At 48.9% G+C, this 26,743-nt stretch overlaps 1 long non-coding RNA gene across 2 annotated transcripts; it reads left to right on the forward strand.

Annotated features, from left to right (window-relative positions):
- The first annotated feature begins 359 nt into the window (after positions 1 to 359).
- LOC142853006 (uncharacterized) lies at positions 360 to 5,255 on the forward strand. Of its 2 annotated transcripts, none has more exons than XR_012911051.1 (3): positions 360 to 513; positions 2,669 to 2,832; positions 4,889 to 5,255. It is a non-coding gene; the product is annotated as an uncharacterized LOC142853006 (long non-coding RNA). The 2 variants fall into 2 exon arrangements; XR_012911050.1 differs by lacking the exon at positions 4,889 to 5,255 and adding an exon at positions 3,125 to 3,220.
- Positions 5,256 to 26,743: the final 21,488 nt, after the last annotated feature.

Consider the following 26,743-nt stretch of genomic DNA (forward strand, 5'->3'; position numbering starts at 1 on the left):
TTTGTTCACAGTGACAAGATAACCCCAGAAAAAAAAACCTGCTCTAGTGCATGGTCAGTGCAGACGGATTTTATAAATAGTGTGGGCTGGGGAGGAGCTCCATTGACCTAACTCCAAAGCAAGAGGCATGATCTGGCCCAAATTTTAAAAATAGAGGACTGTCCAAGAATAATAGTACCTCGCTGGGAAAGACTTTTTAATCTTAGAGAGTCATAAAAAAAATAGAAAATAACATTTCTGCCAACATCTCCAGTTGCACGCAGGGAGTGGCTGGGTTTTATTGGTTCTTCTGTAAACCACGAGCAGACAGGGCTGGCCATGGGTCAAGCAGGCTCAGAAGCCGTGGGACGGTGGAGACATGGAGGCAGGGGAGGGGTCACCACTGAGGATTCACGTGTGGCTCGGGACCATGAGCGCACATCCTTTTGGAATCTTATTTCTGGAGTGGCCCTGCTCTGTCCCTGCAGTGCCCTTACAGGTGCCATCCCTCTGACCTTGTCTTCCCCAGCCATGGTAAGATGCCCTCAAACCCAGTTCAGGAGGATCTTCTCCAGGATCTCACCTTTCTTCCTGGGCGAGCCAATACAACCTTTTGTTTTATGTCTGTGACTCCCTCAGACCATCTCTCACTGCTATAGCCCTTCTAGTGCATTCGCCCCCGCCGTGTGTGTGTGTGTGTGTGTGTGTGTGTGTGGGTGTGTGTGTGTGTGGTGTGTGTGTGTGTGCGTGTATGGTGTGTGTGTGTGTGGTGTGTGTGTGTGTGTGTGGTGTGGTGTATGTGTGTGTGTATGGTGTGTGTGTGTGTGTGGTGTGTGTGTGTGTGTTTGTGTGGTGTGTGGTGTATGTGTGTGTATGGTGTGTGTGTGTGGTGTGGTGTATGTGTATGTGTATGGTGTGGTGTGTGGTGTATGTGTGTGTGTATGGTGTGTGTGTGTGTATGTTTGTGTGGTATGTGTGTGTATAATGTATGTGTGGTGTGTGTGCACGGTGTATGTACGTGTGTGTGTATGTGTATGGTGTGGTGTGTGTGTGTATGGTGTGGTGTGTGGTGTATGTGTGTGTGTATGGTGTGGTGTGTGTGTGTGTGTATGGTGTGGTGTGTGGTATATGTGTGTGTGTATGGTGTGTGTGTGTGTATGTGTGTGTGTATGGTGTGTGGTGTATGTGTGTGTGTATGGTGTGGTGTGTGGTGTGTGTGTGTGTGTGTGTGGTGTGGTGTGTGGTGTATGTGTGTGTGTATGGTGTGTGGTGTGTGTGTTTGTGTGGTATGTGTGTGTGTATAATGTATGTGTGGTGTGTGTGCATGGTGTGTGTACGTGTGTGTGTATGTGTATGGTGTGGTATGAAAGACCCTCGATGAGGACCTCTTTTCAGGAGGAGACCTCCCCAACGCCAAGGAACAGGCCAAGACTGCACGGATGCAAATTGCAAGAGGTTTATTGAGTAGACACAGGTACCTGTGGGCAGCAAGATCTTTCGGAAGATTTGCGCACCATAGGGAAGAGCAAAAAGCAAGTTTACAGAAGCAAAAGCGTGGTTATCGGAATGCGGCGGGGGGCATGAATGGTTTCCTCTCTCAGCATGGATGCCTGGCAACAATCATCCTGTTCCTATCTTATAGCTAACCTGCTTTGTTGACATCTTGCCTTGCAGTCTTCCTATCTCTATCTGATAGATATCCTGCTCTCTCAAGCACATGGGATATTCTTACGGGAGCAGGCTGGCTGCTGATCCGGAGAATTTTTTTTAAAAAAGCAAACAGGACGTTCCCCTGGGAGCATGCTAGCTACGGGTTTTGAGGAGGGGGTCTGTAGGGTCTTTCATGGTATGTGGTGTATGTGTGTGTGTATGGTGTGTGGTGTTTGTGTGGTATGTGTGTATGATGTATGTGTGGTGTGTGTGCGTGGTGTGTGTACGTGTGTGTGTGTGTGTCTTTCTCACATGCTTGCACTTAAGTCCTGAGAGAGCAGAGTAGCCGGGCAGACCTGGAGACGTGCCTTTAGCTGCGGTAGGAAGACCCAGGCTAACACTGGGAGGTGTCATTCCTTGGGCTTGGGTTCTGGCTGCCTGAAAAGGAGAAAGCTTGCTGAGTGCCAGAACTCCTTGCTCCTCCCTTCCTGAGTGTAGATGTGATGTGACCTCGTAAAAGTGCCTCACGTCTCGACTTCCCTGACACAGTGGACTGTACCTTCAACTGTAGGCAAATGACACCTTTTCTTCTTTAAATTGCTGTGTTAGAATATTTTACCATAGCAACAGCAAAAACAGTGAAGATGATGCCAAATCCTTGAATCCCCAAGGGCATACATGTCCAGCACCCCCGCCTCCAGCTCATTCTCCTCCTCCTTCTTTGTCCTCTCCCTTTCCCCTTCTTCCCTCCTCCTCTTCTTTTTCCTCTGCCTCCCCTCCATCAGAGATGTTTTCTGTAATATTTTTTCATCTTTTAATTTTTTTTAGATAGAGCAACATCTCAGTGAACCTGGCAGGCTGGGCAGAGAGTTCCAGGCATTTTTCTGTCTCAGCCTCCCAGTGAAGGGAGGAGGGCAGGCATGTGCTGCTGTGCCCAGCTTTTCTCTGGGTGCTAGAGATGAGAACTCAGGTCTTTTTGCTGTGCAGCAAGCACTTTAGCCTGGCCCCATTTTTCTGCTTCTTGCTAACCCACTTACAGCAAACGCAAATGAAGGGCTTTCTCCGTCGATAGTGAGCACGGAGCAAGCACGGATTTTCATGCATGAAGTTGAGAGAGAACGAATAAGAAGATCAAAACTCTAAGTAGACTCAAAGGCACCGGATACGAAAGGACACACGGCAGACACATTTCCCTGGTTTCAGGTAGTTATTCTGAATTATTTTTGCATTCACAGGTTACTGACTCAGATCGACAGAGAACATGCGGTAGGATGTCTGCTTCCAGACTGAGTTAGGGTGGAGGTTATCAGGAAATCAAAATTATTAACTAGGATCGCCAATGACAGTAGGGAAAGTATGCTCCCCAAATATAACCAGATGTGTGTTTCCACGTACTCTGGGTAATGATGTTGACATTCACCAGCTAACTGTGACAGTTTTGTTTTCTTCTTATTAATCGTATGTACACAAACGGACACAAATATGTCTTCGTCAGGGTTTCTGTTGCTTCACTGAAACACCACGGCCAAACAGCAAGTTGGGGAGGAAAGGGTTACTCTACATACACTTCCACATCGCTGTTCATCACTGACAGTCAGGACAGGAACCTGGAGGCAGAAGCTGTTGCAGAGACCACGGAGGGGTGCTGCTTATTGACTTGCTTCTCCTGGCTTGCCCCGTCCACCTTCTTATAGAACCCAGGACCACCAGCCCAGGGACGTTAACACCTACCATGGGCTGGGCCCTCCCCTGTTGATCACTAATAGAGAAAAGGCCTTACACCTGGATCTCAGGGAGGCGTTTCCTCGACTGAGGCTCTCTCCTCTCTGGTGACTCTAGATTGTGTCAAGTTGACACCAAACCAGCCAGTACTGTACGGTTGAGAAGCATACGATCCAATGGCACCTCATATGTTCACAACACGTTGCCACCACCTCCTCTGTGTAGGTCTATAGACCTCGTCATACACCAGTGGGCCTGTAAAGGACAATCTCCGTGCCAACATTCTTGTTCTGTTTTGTTTGGTTTTAGTAATCCTAGCTTGTAAGACTCATCATGGTTTTAATATGCATGTATCTGGTGACTGACAATGCCGAGCATCTTATAGGCCATTTTTATACATCCATTTTTGGTAAATGTCTCTCAAGACCACTACCCAGTTTTTAATTAAGTCATCTTTTCCTTTTTAAGTTCTGTTTTTCGTTTGTTTATTTATTGTGTGTGCACACATGTAGGCGTGTGTGTGTGCACACACATAGACATGCGTGTATCACACGCATGTGTGGCAGAGGACAACCTTCAGGAGATGGTTCTCTTCTTCCACTATCTGGGGATTGAACCCAGGTCCCCAGGTTTGGCAGTGGTTCTCACCCTTCCTAACGCTGCACCCCTTTAATACAGTTCCTCATGTGGTGGTGACCCCCAACCATAAAATTATTTTGTTGCTACTTCATAACTGTAATTGTGCTACTGTTATGAACTGTAATGTAAATATCTGATACTCAGGATATCTGATATGCGACCCCATGTGAAAGGGTCACTTGATTCCCCTCAAAGGGGTCAAGACCCACCGGTTGAGAACCAGTGCTTTATGGTATTTTTTTCTACTTTTTTTGATTATTTTCACTCAGTACACTGAGTTTTCATTTAGATCAGTCTAACTCTTGGGTGAGCCTGTGTTTTCAATGGCTGCACCCGAGTGGTCAACCCTTGCCAGAGATGGCAGACCCTGCTTGGGCCACTAGGAACTGTCACCATGCTCCTGCTCCCCACGCTAGCCTAGAACAAGGGGTCTGTTGTCTTTAGCCCTTGGCCTCCCGGGAAGCCCAGCCCTGAGCCACCGCTGGAAAAGAAAACACAGGCCAGGCCCAGTCCCCTCAGAGTCTGCCCTCTGCAATGGACCCCAGGTCCACGGGGCCTCTTTGGCTCAGCATCAGGCGTGGCACGGAACACGTTTCCTCTGTAGGTTGCAGTACTTGACGATTGCCCCGTGAGATACAAGGACTCGCTCTTGTACCATTTTACTTCATCTCTTCTTGCCTCTTTCCGCACACGCCCCCACCGTCTATGGTACGTGTATACCCGTGTGCACATAGATGTGCGTGTCCGCACATGCACACATAGCTGCATGCCTGTGAGTCACTCTGCATAACTGCTTTTAACTGTTGAACTTCCCAGGACAATGGGAACTGCTCCAGAGACAGAGGTGGGTGGGTGGGGTCCTTCTCTTTCTCTTCTAATTTTTTTTTCTTGTTTGCAGGTGTCACCAAAGGTCATCTGGTCATCTCTAAAAGGCCACAGAATGACCCGAGGGAATAGACTATTGCACTCTTCTCCCGGCAAGCGCTCTGCTGTTCTCTGCACTGGATCTTAACCGCTGCCTCTAACCCCCACCCTGCTCCTGCACCCTGTCCCATGGTTCCACCAGGTCCTGTTCACTTTGGAGGACTCCTGGCCAGTTCGACACCATGTTACATAATCACCTGGCTGCTACCCACTTCATTCCCAGCGTTTGACAGCCTCATTTCCCAGTTATTTCTTTAATTCCTGCCTCACACCGGTGTCTGGAGGCCCTTGTGGACCTCAAACCAAATTCACGATTTCTGGATTTATTTCCCACCCATCAACCTGGATAAATACTTCTAATTTTAGATGGGAAGTTCTTCATTTCCCCCTTGAGAATATATTGTGCTTGGTTCATTTCCCTGAAAGGAAGGCCTTGGTGCTTTCTAAGAAGCTTTATAATAAAGAATTAAAATGGTAACTAGAAAACAAAGCAAAACTGCCCAGGAAATCCTCCGTGGGGAATTCCACGCAATCCCGATGGTCCTGACGCATTTCTGAGAACAGCCGGGCATCCGGAACCCACAGTGTGCAATCTGAGGGTGCTGGGAAGGTGCCTTGGTGCCCCTTACAAGTTGGTTTTAATGAAACTGCTGCAGGGGCTCTTTGGGTCAAACGCACAGGCAGAGGTCTCCTGGACTGTGGCAGGATGAAGGGAGTTTGTTGCTCAACCTACCTAACTTATTATGAATTTCATTCTCTTTTCAGAAAGCATGTATCTGGCTCCTGCCAGGGCCATGGCTCATGCTGGGAGGGGGGGGCAGGGCTCACTAAGCACTCTGGGAAATCCCAAGGGAGTGTCGTAAAATTCCACAGCCCAAGGAAAGGTGTGGATGATGTACTCTGGACCTTGCCCTCGTATGGGATCAGACATCAGGGACTTGAAAAGTGTGTTGAAGACACCCGCTGGTGATGGTTCCCATGGTGTGAAAGCCTTTGAACTGTGCACTTAGAACTGTCTGGGATGGAAGTCGGATACAGCGGGGCATATCTGTAATCCCAGACTAGGGCAGCAGATGCAAGAGGACCAGAAGATCAAGGTTCTCCACAGCTACATAAATAGTTCAAGGCCATCTTTTGCTACACAAGACCCTGTCTACACACGATCAAAACAAATGTACAAAATACAATTGTCAGGGCTGATGAGGACACTGGTGGGGCTGAGGCGAAGCCTTATCTCATTGCTCATGGATTCTATTAATAAGGGGCAACAAATCGATTCTCATGTTTCTGTTAAAGAAATCCTGCAATTGGTCATCAAGGTAACTGAGTCAAGGTGAAAAAAAAAATACCACAGTGGGAAGCTGTCTAACAGGAAACAAGGGAGATGGTGCCCACCATACGATCCCATAGGAAGCCATAAGCGAGAAAATAGGTATGCAAACATGTGCATACATGTGTTTGGAACTTTCCAGAAGAGAATCTAATGAAATGGGCATCATGGTTACCTTATCTATCTTGAGATCTGTCATGTCACTTCAAAGTGAGCTGTGGGGAACTGGAGAGGTGGCTCAGCGATGAAGAACATGTACTGCTCTTCCAGAAGACCCTGGCTCCCTTCCCAGCACCCATGTCAGGCGTTCCCAATCCCCTGTAGCTCCAGCTGTGGAGAATCCAACGCCTTCCTCTCGTCTCTATAGGAACCCGCATTCATGTGCACACACATGTGAACATAATTAAAGGTAAAATTTAAAAAGTTTAAATGGTAAAAAGTAGAGCGGGTCGTGGCTTGCTTGTGACTGCTTGCCTAGCCTGGTGAAGGCCTTGTTTCCTCAGGGAAATCAGACAAATGAAAGCAATGGTGGACTTGGGAACGGAAGAGGACTACACGCTTGCCTGACACCTTCCCTTCTCATAGTTTTTTGTTTGAAAAATCTTGTACAAGATATGCAAATAATTACAAAATTCTAAGTTTTTACAGCTCTTTTTCTGTTTTCTAGACTATTTCCACTAGGAAAAGAAAAGCAATAATAAATCAGATTTAGAAACAAGGACATGATAGAACCCAGCTGCTAGGACCTGGTGGCCAACAGACAATCCCAAGACCTCATGGCTTCAGGTTGCTGCTGTGTGGTTCCCACGCTGGGCAAGGCCAGGACACTTGACCCCTAACCAGCTGAATGCTGGCTCTTGTTTCCCCAAGGCCATGGAATTTACAGACACTCTCTTCTGGCTCCTCAGAGGGGTTGGGGAGCCCCCGGCAGGAGCTGTGACATTTATAACTGGAATTTCCATGTCCCCAACCCTCGCCTAGACCAGGGATGAATCATGGCTTCTTAGAATCGTGAAGCCATCTTGGAAACAGCTGCCCAGGAGCAAAAGCAGTTAAAAATAGCTCTCGCTCCTGAAAAATGAATCGCTTATTTTAAGAAGAAAGAGTGGCTTGAATCTATCCTGCTTGCGTCTTTATCTCCTGGGCATGGTGCCAGGGCATCCAAAAAAGGCCCGACTGTCAGATGGGAATGCCATCTGCAGTATATAGTAGTATGGGGCTGGCATCTCTGGGCCAGGGCCAAGGGGTGAGGTCTGAACCGTCCTCCTGAGACCTGCATCCCAGGAGGCCTGCACTGTGGAGTATGAAGTTCTGCTTCCCCAGTAGACCTGGCTTGCATTACTTTCTTGTGACCAAGCATCCAACAGAGTCCATCCGGGAACAGCTGGCAGCTGGGGCATCTATCTGCACCAACGTGCTAGTGAGGAAGGAAAGAGAGACTCGGGCAGGAGTGGGACCAGGCTGTTGCCTGTAAGCCCAATGCCCATGATTTTATACCTGCCAGCTAATCTTTTAAGTCTAGAAGGTTCCACAGTGCCCCTCAAATAGCACCACCAGGTGAGGACATTTCACATTCAAACACTTCAGACCACTGGTCCCCTCTGTGGGCACATAGGGTGGGCACAGTGGCCCAGAAACATGTAGTAGGTTTGCTCTCCACTGGACTGCGTTCTGTTCTTCAAGGGGAAGAGGGAAGCTAAGTTCCCCTGCTACAGATAAATGGCTGCTAATGCCCTGGCTCAGTCTGTCAGGAAGAAACTCCAGTTGGCACCAGGTGATGCCCCTTCCCACATTATATGTGTCCTTGCGTTGTGAGGCTCCGTAGCCAAGCCACAGTGGCAAAGATGGGTGTCAGGACTGATGTTAGTCCTGCTTACTGCATACAGTGGAGCATCCAGCCTAAACTGGACTATCAGGACTGTGACAGGAGCTGGGTGTCTTGGGAGGATGGGGAAGCACAGTGGGACTCAGTAGGGTCAGTGAAATGAAGAAAAGGCCAAAGTGGGAAGAGTTCAGGTGAGCTTTATTGGAGCATCACAGCCTGGCTCCTGCCCTGAGGCCCCTCTACAGTGGGTCTGGAATAAACAGAGCCTGCTTCAGGGTGGCCCTGGGTTCTCTTGGGCAGGCATGTTCAGGGACAGGGTTATCCTGAGCTGTGAGAAATGATGTTGATGCCAGTGTTTGTTCATGTCTTTCAAAGGCAAAGACAAGCCCTGGTGGGCCAGGGCTCCTTTTTTCTTCACTTTGATTCTTTTCTTGCTCTCCATACATCTACCTCCCTTCCTTCCTTCTCTCCCTCCTCTTGAATGCTGAGATTGCAGGCCCAGCAGGCGCATTTCATGCAACAATGAGCTGGGGCCCAGAGCCTCATGCATGCTAGACTTGTGCTCTCCTGACCCAGTCTGGGTGTCTTCTTAAGCTCACATTAGTTCTTTGTAAGGAGGTGGGGAATTCTTGAAAATATTCCAATTCAAAAGAGTAAGAAGTTCAATGAAGAGTTAGAAGACTCTCCGACCACGACTTTGTGGCATCAGTAGAATTCTGTTTGTTTACAAACAAAGAGAAGTTTGCACACAGGACCAGCCAGTCCGCACACCCCCACACAGTGACCTGGGAAGATCCCAGAGGGGAGGTGGTTCAGAAGCAGAGAGAGCCCTGTGGACTGGGGCCGGAATTAACACCTGCAGGTTCCACAAGGAGAAAGACAGGTTGTAAAGCTTTTTTATTTGAATATCCTATATGAAACAGTACACGACACACACACACACACACACACACACCCCTAAGGTTCACTGTAAGCATGGATCAAGGTGTCCTTGGTTTAGGAAGCACAGGTTTTCCTTCCTTGCTTTCATTTAGGAAGTAAGAGCCACAGCTGCCAAGGGCAGAGCAGCCCCCTTGCAGGGCACCAGTGTGTTCTTTGGTGGCCTACCCTGCACCATGGAGGGAGAGGCAGCTTTCACCAAAGTTCCTGAGCTCCAGCGTGGTGTGGGCAGTGTCCTCTACATTTCTCCTTTAAAGCAAGCATCCCCAAGTGTGTCTCCTTCAGGGTTTCTTCAGTTTAAACCTCCCAGGGGTAGAAGAAAAGGAGAGATAAGGAGGTTTTGATGGCAGGGTGGTGAGGGGAAAGTGGAGCAATTAAGGCTGCCCTGAGCTGCAAACTTCGGAGGGATTCCCTGGAGAATGCCATGCCTTGAAGGCTTGATCCCTCTGCACAAGCTCTAGGTGACATCTCTGGGGTCGTTTGAGTGAGGACAAGAAGTCAGGGGGCTGGATAGTTGGCTGAGCAGTCAAGGGTACTCGCTGTGTGATCGCGAGGACTGGAATTTGAATCCAGGCACCAATATAACAAGCGGAATTTTCTTGCATACCCGTAACCCAGGCTCCAAAGTAGACAGAGACAGGAGGATCTCTTGAGATTGCCAGCTTCCAGCACAATCGAGAAAATACAGGCTACAGGGTTCAGGGAGAAACCCTGCCTCTGCCTCACAGAACTAGATGGAAAATGACAGGGGGACACCTGGTCCTCTGTTTTGGCCTCTGTGTGCATGCACTCACATACAGACACATGACTGTAGCAAAGCCAAATAAACAAATAGGAGAAGCTGAATATTCTCAAACAGGGAAAAAACCATCAAAACATTGTCACACTGATGGAAAAGGAACATGAGAGATGAAAGGGGAGAGAAAGTGAGAAAAAAGAGAGGAGGGAGGATTAGAGAGAAAAGAGAAGGGGGAGGATAGGAGAGAAAAGGGGAGGGGAAGGATAGGAAAGGGAGGGGGAGAGAAGGGGAAGGAGAAGAAAAGGGGAGGGAAGATGGAAGGCACTAGCAAAGAGGAAGGGGGAAAAGGATGGAGAAGAGAGCAGGGAGCAGGGAGGAGGGAGGAGGGAGGAGGAGGAGGGAGCAGGGAGGAGGGAGGAGCGAGGAGGCCCCTGGCGGCAGTTCAAGTTCAGGAACACTAATAAGGAGCAGACTGGAGGCTTTGTGCCGTTTACATTTGTAGAGGCTCTATAATCACTTGTCAAACACAGGACTCTCCCCCAAAGCCAAGTTTTGCACATTTCCTAAACACATTTCTTTTTCTGGAGATGAATAGGGACTTTGGACAGGTGTGGAGTTTTGATAACTCTGTGGACTGTTCTAAAGCTTTTTATTTGTTGCCAAACATCAATCTGTCCAAGTCGGAGTTTATTTTTCTTTTTTCTTCCCCTACAAAGCCCGAAATTTGATGTGAGATTGTTTCCTGTCTCCGGGACCCTACTCCCTCGGGCTTCCTAGACTAATTTCTCCTCTCTCCTTTTGTTTTTCTTTCAGCTGTGCGTATTGGTTGCTTTGTTTTGTTTTGACACAGTGTCTCCCTAAGTGGCCCAGGCTGGCCCCTAAGGCAGGATCCTCCTGTCTCAGCCTTCTGAGTATTGGGACAACAGGTGCAAGCCACGATACTCCCTCTTCCGGGTGCACTTTCCCTGTCCTCCTTGCTTTCAGGGCAAGCTATAGCACAGGCGAGAAAAACCACACTCAAGGTCACAGTCTTTGGGGTCCTGGGCCTCGAGAAGGAAGGCAGAAGACCAGGTGAGGAGTGAGCGTGCCACACACCGCATCTACCTCAGCACCAGCCTGGAGGACATGCTTGTGGGTTCAAGGATGGGGTCACATGTGCCAAGTCACTGCAGGCAAGACAGCTATCCAGGAAGCCCCTCTATAATCCCAGTGCTCTTGATGATAAACAGGAGGTGGAGACAGGAGGATCCTTGGAAAATCAAAGGCTAGCTAGCATGGCACACATCGCAAGGAAACAAGAGCTCCTGTCTCAAACGAGGTAGAGAGTAAGGACTGATACCTGAGGCTGTCCTCTGACCCCCACATGTATGCCGTGGTATTCCCCACATGCATATACACATCATACATACACACAAGAGAAACAGACAGAGACAGAGACACACAGAGAGAGATACTGCAGAATCAACCAAACCATACACTGTGAATTAACTGTTGAGCGTCTGTCTCCCATCACGATGGCTATTTCCACATTTAATGCAGTGACATTGAAAAGACCATGTGAGCAATACCTGAATACGGCAACTTGATAGTTACAAAGAATGGCCACATTAATTTCCTATTGAATCCAGTCAGTCACACCCGGAAGACAGGCATATTTACTTTCTTTTATAAAGGAAGCTGAGGCTCAGGAATACTAAGTGAGGCTGTGGAAGGTGGGGGAGCCAGAATTAAAGTCTGTGTATGTCGAACTGAACGTAAACCCTCCCCCCACTAAACAGTGGTGTCAATCCCCACTATTCAGAATTCACCTGGCACTTAAGTGCATCCTACACACTGGTACTAAAGCTTCTGTGGGTGTTCGGGGGACTTACAAGTCAAGCTAGCATCTAGGACACCACGTAAAGTGTCCACATCTTCCACGCAAGCCTCAGGCACTTTATTATGAAAGTATGCCCATAAACACGCAGCATGCGCACGCATGAGTGAAGACACATGCTGTACTGGCTGGTGGTTTTTAATCTATAAAGAGATCATAAACATCCTGTGTATGTCCTGTGGATTCAGAGCCGGCTTGCAGATTTTACTAAGCATACTCCACGTGGCAGAGGCCCCTTCTTCACAAGGTAAAAAATGATCATCTGAGTGTGTTTAGACATACTGGGGAGGGAAGGGCTATAGGGAGGCCTCACCCCACCCAAGGGTTCACGCAGAGGCCAGAGCAGCAGCAGCCTTGCAAGGGGCCTTTATGGGGGTGGATTGCAGCCAATGAAAGCTATCCATAGTGGCAGTGTAGCGGTTCTGACAGAGTAAAGACATTGTGAGGAGAGACAGTGTGCTCCCCATGTGTCTATCAGACCATTAAGACAGTGACACCTCCCCCCCCTCTGAAGACACTGGAATTTTCCCAGCAATTTTCACATTCGGGAAAGGAAAAGAGTGAAGCCTGGTACCAGCCAGAAGGGCGGCTTGTCTCCCAGGAAGCGATGTCACCCAGGTCTGACAACCCATCAGACCACTGTGTTTGACAGACTGGAGCTGATAAGTCAGTGATGGGCGGGACCAGACCTTGACCAGCACTGCTTAGCTACCCACACCTGTGTCTGTATAAAGCTAAACATCTTTCAGGGCCCCGAGAAGAATTTGTGTGCACATCACTGGACTTGTTTGTCCTTCTTTCTGATGTGGTCATTAATTAGATCTCTTCTGTTTTTTTGTGATTGCTCTTCTCCTGGGGGCAGGGAGTAGGTGCTGTTTGACTCAGGAGCCTAGTCCTTGAGAAAGCCCTGGAGTGGGCAGGAGAGGAGACTTACTTTGTCTCCTTGGACGCCTGAGGGCTCCCCTGCAGAACTGCAGAATCGCACCCCTACTCTGACCCTGAGCCACCTCTTCCTTAATGCTAATGCCTGTAAAGAAATCTAGGCCTGAGGAATACTTTAGTTCCCACGAATCTAAATGAGTCATGGTGTAACAAATTATCTAAATTAGTGACTTAAGTGAAAATATGTTTAATTTGAGCATCTCATAGCTGTCTATGAATCTAAGGGTAGATTAGCCACAGGTCTCCGATTCTGTCACCAAGTATCGGCTGCATTCTCTGCTAACTTTGGTTTCAACCCAGCAGGAGGCAGGAAAAGCCAGCATTTTCTCACTGGAACTCGGCTCCTTGAACAGAAATGATGTGATTGTTGGCAGGGCCTAGCATGCAATCCCATGGTCTCTCCACAGGACTAATGGGTCACATGGCTCACTCCAGGTCAGTCATCCAAGCAGAGACGAGAACCACAGGAGAAAGAAGCCGTGGTGTGTTCACAGCCTGAGCCAGGAAGTGATGTCTCGCACTTTCACCGGATTTCATTCATTAGAAGTACGTCCATAAATCCAGTCTTCATTCGCGGGGAGAGGCTGCTTAGAGAGCACCAGGGTATGCATGCAGGCACAGGGGTAGAGTTGTATACTAGTGGTGGAGGTGTAGACATTAGGAGATGGGTGTGTTTACCAGGGTGTGATATGGAGACAAGAGAAGGCCTGGGAATGGAAATACTAGGGGTGATGGTCTGCAGAGCCATCTTGGGGTGCACCTACCAGCCCTGCCCTTAGTTGAGAGATGTCTTGGTTTTCTGTAAAGGCTTTCTAGCAGCAAGAGGTAGACAGGCCACGTAAGTTCTGAGGTTTGTGCATCTGCGCATGTGCACAGAAGGTATGGGATCAGCAGAGTACAACCTCAGGTGTCATCCCTCAGGTGCGGTCTATCCTTGGAGGTAGGGTCTTTCACTGAACTGGAACCTCGAGGAGACTAAGGTAGCTGGAGCCCAGGCCTCAGGGGATCCCCCTGTCTTTGCCTCCCATCTTGAATTGCTGGAGTTATAGGCGAGTGCCACCACACCCAATTTTTTATGTAGGTCCTGGGGTTCTGAACTCAGGTCGTCACACTTGAAAGACAATCACTTTACTGGCTGAGCCACTTCCTAGCCCCATGAGTTCTGCACTCCCTATGCCTTCCTGTTGGCCTGTAACAGGAGGCAGGCCTTTTGGAGCTGTTCACCAATGAGCACAGACAATAGCTTAAGCTATTCTGTCACCATTATAGCCCACACATTGTGTCAACTCCTGATATCGGCTGGATCCCCAGCTAACAAACCCCAGACTCCCCTTTGCCTCGGGCTCTGTTCCTGCAGCCGCTTCTGATGCTACCTGTAGCCTGCCTTCTGCTTCAGCTGAAAAGGGCTGACTTAGCAAGAGGAGACAGAGTTTCTTGTGTTAAGGTTCAGGATTTCCAGAAACATCAGAGAAACATGCTCATCGGCAGCCAGCACAGCACACAGGATTGACCTATTGGAAAGGCAGTTGGCATCAGCTCTGCAGTGCGTCATGGTACCTGCTCCAGGAAACCTGGCAGTGCCCGGGAAGCATGATCGCACTAAGGTAACTGGCTGGAACTGCTCTCAGGACATTTTATTTGTTCGTTTTAAGAGAAGACCCTATCAAAAGGCAAGCTGGTAGAGAAATCACATTTGTAGAGCGAAGGTTTGCATCTTTGTGGGACACTGAGAGTTTAACATATCCTGCCTCTGTTAGGCCAGGCCACCTGGCACCCACAGCACCCCATTGGGCTTTTTGGGCAGAACTTAGCTAAGAGAATGCTCAACTGAATCTTACTGCAGGGATCAAGAGGGACTAAAGGAAGCTGTCTGGAATGGCGGTGTGTCCCAATTCTCCCAACAGGGTTAGCCAGCCGCCTCCCACCTGCCGTCCCAGCGTTCCCAAGGTCACTGAAAATAATGAAAGATTTAAATCTAGTCAGCTCAGAGCCTGATTCTGTACGTGACTTCACAGGGAATTTAGCAGCTTGGCTCTGCTAAAGTGACTATCATGCTTAAGACCTAATTAAATTTCAGGTAGCTAACTATGGACACTCAGGGAACACACACACACAGACACACACACACACGTGCGCGCACACACACACACACACACACACGTACACAGACACAGACATCCGTACCAGGCTTGCTTCAGTGAGCCGGGCTTCAGAGACAGCCACTCGCAACTGTGTCTTAGGTGATCTCCTCCGAGCTTGTCTAAGGGGCAGTCTTTTGATTGCTGACTGACATTAGCCCACTGTGGGCGGTACTACTCCTGGGCAAGAGGTCTGCTTGGTATAAGAAACCCGGCTGTGAAAGCCTGGGGAGGTAAGCCAATTCCTGCCGGGACTCCCCTCAGTGCTACAATGTAACTTTCCTGCCCTGTCTCCCCTCAGTGCTACAATGTAACCTCCCTGCCCTGACTCCCCTCAGTGCTACAATGTAACCTTCCTGCCCTGACTCCCCTCAGTGCTACAATGTAACCTCCCTGCCCTGACTCCCCTCAGTGCTACAATGTAACCTCCCTGCCCTGACTCCCCTCAATGCTACAATGTAACCTCCCTGCCCTGACTCCCCTCAGTGCTACAATGTAACTTTCCTGCCCTGACTCCCCTCAGTGCTACAATGTAACCTTCCTGCCCTGACTCCCCTCAGTGCTACAATGTAACCTCCCTGCCCTGTCTCCCCTCAGTGCTACAATGTAACCTCCCTGCCCTGACTCACCTAAGCGCTACAATGTAACATGGAAGTGTCAATCAAGTAAACTCTCCTCCTCAAGCTGGTTTTGGTCGTGGTGCTTATCACAGTGACAGAAAGCAAACCAGGGCCCTGCCGGGGCTCCGTGTCTTGCAGGCGTGGGTATTTCATGACGTCATCCGCCCCCTCATCTGTAGCAGCTGCTAATGCCTACCTCTATTTCAGAGCACCCAGGGACTCTCATGAAAGCTTATGAACATCACCCATGTTACGTAAACAGGAGACAGAACCGTGGTTTTCTGAATGGACCTACAGTCTCTAATTGAAGTTATTAACTTTAGTAGAGACAAATGATGTCCTCAGAGGAAATCCAGGCTTTCTGCTTCCCTCAGGCATGGTAATCCTACTAGAAGCCTTATACCATCCTGTGACTTCCTGCCTGAACAGTGTGAGGAGTTATGGGCTCATTTCCCTTGTCCCACCTTGTTGATGGCATTATTCATCGCGTACTTAGCATCTAAATTAAATGACTGCGTTATCACTGGCAAACACATTTGTTTTACATCTCGGGCAACATACTGCGGCTTTCGCACGGATAACACATAAATAGCAGTGACATTCCTGCTCATTTTGTTGAGTTCAGGAAGGAGGCAGAGGAAATGAAGTGGGGTTGTCAGGCACGGTCTGGCTCCGCAGCTGCCTGGCTGACTGCAGCAGGACCACCTACCACCCCGGGAGTGCCAGAACCCTGATGTTATGAATCTGATGGTGAAGTTTAATATGAGGGCAGGGACGCTCGCAGTCAGGAGCCTTCACATTGGCTAGCAAGGGGCCGCCGGGTTCTGCTCCATATAACATAATATCGTGGAAAAGGGGCTCCAGGACTCGAATTTAAGTCCTTGTTCATCATTCTGTGCAAGGTCTACTTTCAGAACCTTGGGAGATGATAGCAAACATACTGGCTTCGAAAATATGAGTCCAGAACTTGACCTCCAGAATCCATGGTTTTTGTTTTTTTAAGCCAGGCCTGGCAAGATGTATTTGCAATCCCAATTCTGGGAAGATAGAGACAGGCGGATCCCTAGGGCTTCCTGGCCAGCCAGCCTAGTTTGCTTGGTGGGTTTCAAGTCAGTGAGAGACTCCGCCTCCCAAACAAGGTGAACAACAGCCAGGTTGACCTCCACTTCCATACGCACATGCATGCACACACTCCAATGGGAAGGGGAATTGTGGCATGCAGTCTGCATGTACCTTTGCATAGAATGTCTACAACTAGTCCCGCTTCAAAGACAGACGTTGAGCATTGGATTTAAGATGGTGGAATCCGTTTTTCTCCCAACTGCCTTCTGTCTGGTATCTGTTTTCCGATTATGAATGAAGCAGGGTATCTACTAAAGAAGCTATGGACCAGTAGGATGGGAAAGGCAGCAATGGGGAGACTGGCAAATTACAGCCGCCTCACCCATCCCGTCAGGCTCCCCCTTTGGGGCCTTGGCATCCACACCAGTGAGGTCGTGATGAAAAGCAGGTACCCAGGAGTGCAGCATGCAGAGCATGTGCCGTCCCCCTGCCCTGCAACCATCCGGTCCCCTCCTGGCATGGAAGCGAGTGAGGGGAGCAGGTGTGCAGTTTCTCACAGGTGTTAAGCCAGAACAACTGCATAGACGGCTGCGGAGCCACAGACAGGCAACTTGGTTTTTTCGCTGGTGTGACTCTAGCAATGGAGTAACAGGTTGCTTATTTATACCCTCCCGGAGGGGTGCACAGGCTCGGCTGGGTAGCCACACATTCCAGAGATCATTTGGAGAGTAAATATCTATGAGGAAGTCATAAACAGATCTGGAACCCTCCAGGGTGGACTGTGAGAGGCCGCAATTTTCCCAGGAACATCAAGCAGTGAGTGATTGTGGAGTCTGACTAGAACCTCAGCCCCACACCGCAAGTACCAAGGCGCTCTGGTCTGGCCACTGTGGAAAACTGTATCAGCACCTCCAAAGTGGACCAGCATTTCCACAGAATCCTACAGGCCATATCCAGCTCTTCATCTTCCAAAGTAGGAAGAAGGGACTCAAACACTCTGTATACCTAAGTTTACGGAAGCGTGGTTCCCAGGAGCACTACGGTAAAAGCAACGCACTGACCCAACAGACAACAACACAGTGTAAGTGAGATGTTGTGGGTCTGTATGGTAGACTATTATTCGACCGCAAAAAGTCCTGCCTGGCAGACAGATGAAGTATAGTGATATCATGATGCTAAGTGATTCAAACCAGACATGGAAGGACAGATGATGTGTTACAAACACTCACACACACACACACACACACACACACACACACACACACACAGAATCATAGACCCAAATCAAATCATTGTAAGTGTTTCTTGCTCCAGTCATGGCAATAAAACCTCACATGCAGCACCCCTTGGCTGGGGCCTGGCCCACAGACTGACAAGTATTAGCACACACCATTGTTGAGGAATATTTAACCATGTCAAGTTGTGTTACATTTGTTTATGCTGTAGAATATTACTTTAGCTCTGTAAAGATATATTACATTTATTTAATTATGAAAGATGTGTTTCTGTTTTACTTTGCCTGATAGGTTCTAATAAAAAGATGAACGGCCAGTAGCTAGGCAGGAGAGGACCAGGCGGGGCTGGCAGGCAGAGAGAATGAGTAGGAAGAGAAATCTAGTCTGGAGAGAGAAGAGAAGAAGGAAAAGAGAATGAGGGAGAAACAGAGGGAGACACGGGGCCAGCCAGCCAGGCAGCCACCAGACAGACAGACGTGGAAGAAGCATGTAAAGCAGGACATACAGAAAGAATGAAAAGTAAAAAGCCTCGGGCCTTGAGGAGAAACAGGTTAAGTTGTAAGAGCTGGCCAGAAACGAGCCTAAGCTAGGGCCGAGTGTTCATAACTAATAAGAAGTCCCTGTGCCTTGATATGGGAGCTGGTGGTGGCCTAAAAGAAAGCTGAATACACATTATTGTTATGGTTTCTCGACTATTGTTATTTATTTTACTTGTTATCATTTGTGCAGGGGTACCCTGTTTTGAGGCAGGATTTCTCTTGTTATTTTCTTTGTTATCATTTGTGCAGGGGTGCCCTGTTTTGAGGCAGGATTTCTCTTGTTATTTCTGTTGATGAGCTGTGTAGTTCAAGCTAATGACCATGAGCTTCTGGACCTTTCTTCTGGCTCCCTCCGCCTCACTTTAGGGGGCTGGGGTTGCAGATGGGCACCACTGCCTCTGGCCTTTTGTTTTTGGTTTGTTGTTATTTTTCAAGGCAGGTTTCTCTGTGTAGCCCTGGCTGTCCTGGTACTCACTCTGTAGCCCAGGCTGGCCTCGAACTCAGAGATCTGCCTGCCTCTGCCTCTCAAGTGCTGGGATTAAAGACCAGCAGCAGCTAGCCTTTTACACAGGTTCTGGGGACTGATCTTGGGTCTTCAGGCTTATGTGGAAAATGCTTTTACTTGTTGTTCCCTCCTGCCCCCTACAACTGGATTATTATTTTTATGTTGGGGTGAACTACATTTGGTCTTTTATGTGTAGAGCATTCATTTAAAAGCAAATTTTCCTTTTAAGTAAAAATAAGGTTGGTTATTAGAGCAAAGCTAGAAAATATGGATAAGAAAAAGAATAAAGCCAATGCCATCTGAAATCTGACTAAGCCATCATAACCATCATAACCACTGTAATATTTGATACTATTCTCAATTCTATCTACTGTTTATATATATCTAGAAAATAAAGCCACAATTTGTATTGTTTTACAATTGATTTTTTTTCCCAATTATCTCATTCCTTCAGCAATCATTTGCTGAACGATTGCCATGTCTGGTTTCCCAGGCAAAGAGAGCAGAAAACGCAAAGGCCCGGAGGGGAGCAACAGCATTATAAATGTCTTTCCACATTTCAGCATGCTCAGAAGCCTTCTCTATTTCACCCCTTTCAAGTCAGCATTTCACTCCCCTTTACAGCTGCAGCAGAATTTATGTAACTAGTCTCTTACTTGGAGACATCCGGGTTGTTCCCAAGTTTATCTTGTCACGAACAATATGGCGTGGAAAGTCTTGTTTACAAACCCTTTGTCACACCGCCGCTTTGCTCGTTTGCTGAGTGTGGAGCAGCCCAGCAGATGGTCAGAGCTCCCACCATGCTTGCTGAGTAAGTAAATAAACCAATCATCAGCACCCTATTTCTGGAAACACTAGGAGCGGAATTACTCCCAGTCCCCGTAGGGCAGCTCTGCTCTGAAAGCTGTATGTATGCTAATACGCATTGCCCTCCGCCTGGCCTAAAAAGTGCCTAGTGCATACATAGCGACCAGAGGCAGAGTGACTGACACCCTGCTCAAAGTCACATGACGAGTATGTAGCAAAGGGCTTCAGACTCCGATTGGTCCCCTTAGAGGCTGTGTTCATGCATTCAACCCACTCCCTGCATGGTGCAGGGGCCTGGGACGATCTAGACCCGAGGGGCTTCTGCTCAGTGACCTACCTCCTCTAGCTAGTGCTAGCCTCGCTTCCCAGCAGTTCCACCAAATACGACTCCAAAGGGGATGAGTCCATTGGTTAGCTCAGAGCCTCACAAGCCAATCACATATGGGTGACTGAATCCACCAGCTGGAGACCAAACTTGAAGAGAAGAGCCTTGGGGGGGACACACATGATGTTCAAACTATAACACCTCCTCCTCCTTCTCCTTCTCCTCCTCCTTCTTCTCAAATAAGATAAATATTCAAGTTATTTGCAAGGTATCCATTATGCAAATCCAGTGGCTGTGTTTCAAGAAATACAATTAAGAAGCAGAGCAAGCCCCTCGATTGGCAGTGCTTCTCTGTGCAGTGAGGCTAGCCTTGCTGGAAGATCTGAACGCTGTCATTGTTCACATGCAACTCCACCGTCAAGGCAGCAGCGTTTTCAAGACTGCATGTTAACTGTGGAGGGAGTGTGAACAGGAGATAGGAGCGCCATGGATCTCAGACACAGACTCCACGCTGCTTCCCTCAATCACACACGGCCCCAGCGTCTGACTTTGTGTGTAGCGTCCCACAGTTCCCCTCAGAAGTCTTTATGTGAGGTCCTTCGCCTTCTGTCATCTTTGTGGAACTCTAGCCAGCTGTTAGCAGAGGCCTTTCTCTCTTACCCCGTCACTGGAGTTACTCAGAGTCGAGCCGGCAGGTCACTTGGTCTCCAGGTTCCTCTCATCATGGAGCTGGGGGTGCTGGGAGCATGATGTCACTGAATGTGTGTCGCAACAGCAGAGCTCACTCATGACCCAGCTACGACCCTAATTCACCTTACCTACCCTAGCCCTGAGCCACCTTAACTCTTCCCCGCCCTCCCCGGCCCCCTGCCACTCAGCCCCGTGTGCTTTCTTTTACAGCAGCAGCCTTGATTTCTAAACCCTAGTTCTCAGCCTCTCACAGGTAATGCTCGCCGGCTGATTGGCAGATAAGGTTCCATCCCTGGCGGTTTAAGACAATTTCATCTCTTGTCCGCGAAGAATACACACACGAAGAGAGAGACAGTGAAAGAAAAGGACCAAAAATCAGCGCCTGTAAAATAGAAATGAGATTACTTATGTATTCACAACGGGCCACCTATTTTGAACATCATTAACATTTTAACTCCATCGTACCACTGCATGTATCAGCTCAACAGTCACCAGACAGAAATCTGGCTGGATTTTCTGCCCTCTTACTGGGGAACACTGTATTAGAAGGAAGCCCTTGGGGAATCCATGGCTGTGCAAGGGAGAAGGGGAATAGTTTTCCCTCCTGCACTGAAGCTTAGGAAATGCCAGGCTTGGTCCCAGTATTGGTTGGAGAGGGTCAACTGATGCAGGCCCCTGATGAGAGAGATGAGGTCAGAAATGGGCCTGCGGGTAGACCAACAACCCATTTTCTCTTGGTAGGCTCACAGCACCACCAATTGGAGACCAAGTGTTCAATTTACATGAACTGGCGGGGATGTCGCACACGCAAGCCACAGTACCAAGACATTAGTGTGACGGCAAAAAGGAATTCAAGGAAGACCTCTAAAGTAACTAGACGCTTCCCTTTTCCCCTTTGACTCCATGACTGCACCCCACAGCGATTCCTGTAAATTCAACATCTTAACTCTGTGTTAGAATAATTTCAAAACCAGGTTCCTATACGGCAGTCACATCCAGCCCAGACATTACAGATAGGACTTTTCCATCTTCCTAAGACTGAGAATTCAGGTCTCTCTGCTCTCTTATAAAGATGATAAGCCACTGGTGGCCTCCAGGAATGGTCAATTGGGAAAATCAAGAACTGGGCTAAAGGGCTTGATAGACTCAGGTTGCTGCAGGAATTGCAGTCCAATCTATGAAGACGGAGCTCTCTGTCACAGAACCACAACGCTGCTCACAGCAGTCTGCCCAGGCCTCCCCAGTCCAGGGCCTAACAAGATTGAAACTAGAAAAACAACTCACAGAGGAGACAGCACCGAGTGGTGGCTCTTAGCGCTTTCCACAGCACCTTCCCCATCCTTCTCCAAGTCTAATGACAGCTAAACGTGCCTTGAAGAATGAGGCTGCTATCTCGGTCATTTCAAGCCCATCATTAATTTCCTGTCCAGACTGATTAGTGGAGCTGCCTCCCTGCCCTATCTCTCTCCTCCGATGCTGGTAAAGACTCCTCCGTTCTTCTCACCCTTGCCAGCTTTATCTTGACAAAGGCCATGCGTCTCTGTTCAGTTCATTGTTCTTTTCTCTGCCTCCAGGCGTCAGCATGCATCTTTCTTACCAGGAAATCTACACAGAATCAGTCCCCAAATCTATTGTGTGACTCTTCCTGAGGAGACGTGGACAAACATCTATTCACCCCAGATGGCACCGACAACAGACGAGGGAAACTCTTTCATCTCTGCCTGGCTTTGTGAAGCAATCATTTATTGGGGTTTCTTACAAGAGTATGGGTAAGGGATTACAGGAACCAAACCTTGTACATTTCTCTGGAATCTGGAGTCTCCTGAACTGGCCTCTCTTCTTCCAACAGAGCATGTTTTGATTTGAGAACCATTACAACAGCAGGAATTTCAAAGGTCTGAGTTGTCTCTGGTTAGCAAGGCTGCAATGCTTCTGACTGGATTAGTCCAGAGCTGTGCTCGTGTTCCTCGCAGGCCTTGGTTTCTCCCTCTGCTGGCTTCAGAGTGGCTCCGAAGAAAGCAGTTAGTGTTCCTTTCCAAACGGCTGCCTGGGGAGGCAGGATCCCAGGAGCAATGGACTGTGGACAGGGCACAGGCAGGGGACATGGCAGAGTTAGGCAATGTGTGTCTTCCTTTGTATTCTACAAGCCAGCAGGAGCCAGCCCATCCACCGCTCCTGTAAGTAGCCTTGGCCAGTGAGGATACACGAGACACTGGTACTCTTTCAAGTTCTTCCCTCTAGAATAAATTCTGAAGAGATTCAGGGGTAGGGAAGAAGCAGGGAGAGGTAGGTGAAGAATAGCCATGACTCCCCCTGAGCTCAGGAGCTATGAGGGGACTTCAGCTTTACCCGTTGGCATGGCATTGACCCCACACAATGACGAGAGGACAGCTGGTGTTTGTGCAGGCCTCCCATGTTGGGCGTGCAGAGCCATGGTTTTTTCATGCTCTCAGCAGCCTCATGAGGGAGGGTCTTCCGTCAAGGCCACTCTGTGGAGGAGGACCTGGCATTTACCCCATCTGAGCACCTTGCTCTAGGACCCAGGACAAAGAGCAGCAGAGCCAGCCCCCAGCAGACTGCCTGAGTCCAGAGCCCCTGCTCCTCTCTGCTAGTTCCCAGCCAGCTTGGGCTGCACGCTCCTTCTGTCAAGGAGGCTGCACGACAATGCCATAGCTTTGATGTACGTGCTACTGTGAGCATGTACCCAGCATCAGCAACACCACGGGGCTATAGAGACTCACTTTATGCCTGTAGAGACTAAGAGCCAGCAGATTCTCGGGCTGTGGGTAAACACGAGGTCTTGCGTTCAATATGCAGGATCCAAGCTTAAAAAAAAATCTGTGATACATTTATAACCTCAGTGCTGGGGAGGTGAAGACAGGATCCCTGTGGTGCACTCTGCATGTGCACATGTGTACACACGAGAGATGGAGGGGACACACATGTACACGGGGGCCAGGCAATTTCTGATACATTGTCCTGCTTGATAGATGTGTGTAACTGAGTGGGTACCCTCCCTTTGGGGTACACTGCAGCCTTTTGGGGTACGCTGCAGCCTTTTGGGGTACACTGCAGCCTTTTGGGGTACACTGCAGCTCTTTGGGATACATTGCAGCCCTTTGGGGAAGCTGCATCTAGATGCCATGTGCTTCAGAGGCCAGGGTCCTCTTTCTGAGACTGTGACTCCCAGGAGGTATTGGTACTGGGGAAGGCAAAACCCCTTCCTTTTTTAGTTGTTCCTGTGTCCTCGCCAGGGATGGCGTGGTTCTAGGCTCTGTGGTTTCAGAGGCCTTGAGGGAGTCAGCCAACTACTAGAAGGCATGCTTTTCTATGAACTACCTCGTCAGGACTGAGAGGGGAAAGAGTCCTCCCACAAGGATGGCAAGCCCTGAGGAGGTGAGGGATGCCAGGGCCCCAGCTGGCATGCCAACGGCAGAGGTTGACAACGACCAGGTGGGGCCACGCATGTGTTCACAGGGAGATAAAACACAGAGCTATCCTACTTCTGCGAGGTCAGAAGGCTGTGTTTGTCTAACTTGGCAAGGTAGGGAGCTGGTGAAGGAAGCCAAGGCCATCTGGACTGGCTCAGTGTGCAGTGCCTGTCCCCGAGAGTACCTCAGGATGTCAGGGAGGCAGGCGGTCGCACAGTGTGCCAGCAAATCTTGGAAGGTGCCATTCATAAAATATTGAATGACCGAGGAGGTGGCTCACAGGCCACATGGCAAAGACAGGTTCTAGGGGGGAACAAGATGGGAAGGGGACCTCCATTCATTCCTGACTCATCCGGCATGGGCTGGATGCCCGTGGGCTCTTGTCAGTGTGGACATGAGCCATGAAGCCAATCCAACAGTTCTGACAGCGGAAGCAAGCTCTGGCCTGGGATGGGCACTCTGTGAAGTGGAGCACAAGCCAAGCTCTGGCCTGGGATGGGCACTGCATGGACCATAAGTATTCTCTACAGCAATGTTCTGTGTTACTTCAGGACAAAACTCGGTGGAACCTCAGCCAAGAGCAGGAGAATGGAGAGACTTTAATTCTACAGACCTTTCAGGGATTTCTAAACCTGTTGAGGAGATCAGGGTCACAGCCTCATCTTACAGAGAGCTGAGAGGAGGGGAGAGTAGCAGGCAGGAGACTGGAGCTGATGTCAGTTCTGTGAAGAAAGGCACGTCCTCGTGTGTGAGGGAATTACCATGCAGACTAGCCACCATGCAGGAGGCAGCCACACACTGCAAATTCATAGCCCTATGGAAACATCTCCAAGAAGCTAGTGACCTGCTTCGCAGGTCTCCCTGATACAGACTCCCTTTTCCAGAACCTCTCAGGAGCATCTCTCAGTGTGTCCTCCATGGCTCCAGCCTGAAGACCCAGAGGTTCCTGATATCCTTGAAGAGAGCTCCCTCTTGACATCTTTCTTGTATTCTGACATTAGGACCGAGGAATTGTAGGACTCCTTCCGGGGCTTTCGAACATGGATGGATTCATTACCTGCGTTGGATCTGAGTACACAGAGAAACAAGGGCGGGTGGCAAGGACGGATGGTGGGTGGGGAACTGTAAAAGAAGATGGGCAGGGAAGCTAGGAGGGTTAAACAGCTCGTGAAAGTGTGTCTGGTTCCCCTGTCCCGGAGCCTCTTGTCCTCGTCCCTGTCGCTTGGGTTAGGCTCTGCCTCTGGATTCTAGTAAATCATCTTGGTAGCTGCCGCTAAACACACTTTGACTTCCATGAGTAGGAACATTTCTCAGGCTCAGTGACCCCGGACAGAGATGAAAGACTGAACTTGCACCCACATCCTATGGATGGCTGTGAGATTTGTAGGTCCAGAAATAACAAGAATTCTTCCCACCTTCATGGGTCACATTTTTCAAGTCCTTCCCTGTGTTCCACACCGGGATGGGGCCTGGGACACCTAGAACATTCCTGCACACACGTGCACTAGAATGCCTCATCTCATTTTCCCCCGTGACACATCCCCATCAGTCATGATCCCCGCGTTAGTGTCTCACAACCTCCCCAAACAGTATCAACCACTGGACAGCAGCTGTTCAGACCCATGAGCGTGTGGGGGACATTTCACAGTCAAACTCTAATTAAAACACTGCTTAAGGTCCTACTAACTTAACCATCAGATTCAGAGAGGGGGCAAGCACCTGGATGAGTGTGCCATTCATGACCTGAATCCCGTGGTCCTCAGAGTTGCCCTCCACAAGTTCTGTGAACCTCAGCTGCAGGCTGAACAGTCCTTGGCATGTAGAGGCATGGGCAGTGTAGCCAATCGGGAGAACATTACATCTGTGACCTTTCCAGCTGGATGAGTGTTGGGACATCTCCAGGGACTGCTAAACAATGGAGGGACTTGGTTGAAATGAGAAATCCCATTAGGGGAGACCATGGGGCTAGAGAGATGGCTCAGTGGTTAAGTGTGCGTGCTGCTTTCCTACAGGACCTGAGCTTGGTTCTTTGGATGTCGGATGTCAGGAGACTCACAACTGTAATTCCAGCTACAGAGATCTGGTTCCCTCTTCCAGTCTCCTGGGGCACTGGAACTTGTGCGCTCATACTCACACATAGACATACAATTTAAAAGACACAATTTTAAAAAAAGAGGAGGCAATAACTCCAGGCTAATAAAACAAACCACATAAGCTAGTTACTAGGGTCCAATACTCCATACCCTTCCCCTTCACACACACACACACACACACACACACACACACACACACACACACACACACACACACACACCTGTTGCATGACTGCATGCCATGATGTAGGCACAGAAGGCGGAGGACAGCTTCAGGAGTTGATCCTCTCCTGCCATGTGGGTCTTGGGGATGGAACTGGTCATCCCCAGCATCTCACTAGGCCCCAAAATGAAATCTTTAATTAAAATATCAGTTGAAGGACTAAGGAGGCAGGAGCAGGAGGATCAGGAATTGAGACCAGACTGGGCTCCATAAGACCTGTTTCATAGTAACAAAATTAATTAATTAATAATATATCAAGAGAAAAAGGAAATAATTATAAAGGGCTCACTAAAGGAGCTTCCTTTCTTCTCCTACTCCTCCTTTTTTATTTGTTTTTGTTTTTTCCAAGACAGGGTTTCTCTGTGCAACAATTCTGGCTGTCCTGGAACTCACTCTGTAGATCAGGCTGACCGCTAACTCACAAGAGTTGGCATTAAAGGAATGGGCCGCCACCACCTGTTTTGTTGTGGTATTTTAGTACAGAAAAGAAACTAAGACCTTTATTTCATG

This window comes from Microtus pennsylvanicus, chromosome 6, assembly GCF_037038515.1.
Source record: "Microtus pennsylvanicus isolate mMicPen1 chromosome 6, mMicPen1.hap1, whole genome shotgun sequence".
NCBI classification, from domain to species: domain Eukaryota; kingdom Metazoa; phylum Chordata; class Mammalia; order Rodentia; family Cricetidae; genus Microtus; species Microtus pennsylvanicus.